The sequence below is a fragment of the Penaeus monodon genome, chromosome 1, assembly GCF_015228065.2.
Source record: "Penaeus monodon isolate SGIC_2016 chromosome 1, NSTDA_Pmon_1, whole genome shotgun sequence".
Taxonomy (NCBI): Eukaryota; Metazoa; Arthropoda; class Malacostraca; order Decapoda; family Penaeidae; genus Penaeus; species Penaeus monodon.
In genome coordinates, this window is record NC_051386.1 from 15,894,106 (window position 1) to 15,895,881 (window position 1,776).

Consider the following 1,776-nt stretch of genomic DNA (forward strand, 5'->3'; position numbering starts at 1 on the left):
CCAAAAATGAAATGAGTAAAAGCAGTAGGTGATCGCGAGGGTACTGAGGCCTAGGTAGAGTAGAAACGAAATATGAGCAACTACACACAACTTCGTAGTGTGTGAAATAACATGTAATTAGATTATTGTCACTATGACTAAAATATATAATATTAATTTTGATCTATATTATAGAATTATATTATGCTATTTATATGTTTTTTTTATATTTTATATTTATTTATTTATTTATGTTATATATTGTGTAGATAACATAAATTATGTAATAGTTTTATCATTCAATACAATTTTAATATATAATATATGATGATAATTTACTGTACTATATATTATATATTATATTATAATTTAATCATATATATATATATATATATGTATATATATATATATTTTGTATATATATATATTTATGATATATATATATTATGTATATATATATATTATTATAATATATATTTATGTATATATATTATTATATTATATTATATATATTATATATATATATATATTATTATATATATATATATATATATATATATCTATATATATATATATATATATATAATATATATATATATATAATATATATATATATTATATATATTATATATATATATATAATATATATATATAATATATATATATATATATATATAATATTTTTATATATATATATTATTATTATATTATATATATATATATATTTTATTTTTATATATATACATAAATATATATATACATAAATATATATATATACAATATATTATATATAACAAAAATATATATAATAAATATATATATACATAAATATATATATATACCTAAATATATATATATATTATATATAAATATTATATATATATATATATTATATAATAATATTATATATATATATTGTTTCTATATGTACACACAGATGCAGACACGTAGATATAAATATATATGTTTATGTTGTATGCAGATATATATTATATATATGTGTACGTGCTGATTAGATCCTTATTACTGCCTATGCCCTCCACCAGTACAGACCTTCTGCGATCACCTCTGCTTTGTTCTCAGTTTAATAATTGGACTTGAAGAACACTATTACTATCCCTATTTATTGTTCAATTTCTTGGCGACCACGATATATAAAAAATAAATGAAAAATAAATATAAAAAATATAGAAAAATTATAAATCAGCAAAATAATTCTTGTAATATAGATCAAAATCTAAATATTCTCCTATTTTAGTGCATTTAGTGACCAATAATCGTAATGTTCACAGTTTTTCACACATCTCACGCAACGTCCGGGTGTGTGTAGCTTCGTCCTCATCATCTCCTCGTTCCTCTCTCCTCACACCTATGGCCTCTTTAGCTCGCCTTCGCCTCACGCCTCACACGTGCGCTTTTGTACGGTCGTACGCACTTGGACGTGGCACAGCAATTCTTCACTCACACCGGAAACCCTGTTAATTTTTTAAACCCTTACTATCTTCGCTCTTTAGTTTAATTTTTTTGTCATTGTCAATATCACTTTTGCAACGTTTATACAAAAGCCGTTCTCCATTACCGAGGACGTTAGTGGCTGTTACCCCTCGGGTGGTTATGTTCCCTCGTCCTGGGCAGCTGTTTGAGTGTGAATTATACGTCCACTGGGGATTCCACCTGACATTCGGATAATAGTTTATTTTCATATCTATTTCGTTATATTTTTCCTTTTTTTTATCTAATGTCACTAGTTTCTTTATTTATTAGTCACATTTTCATTTTATATTATATTTGTTATAT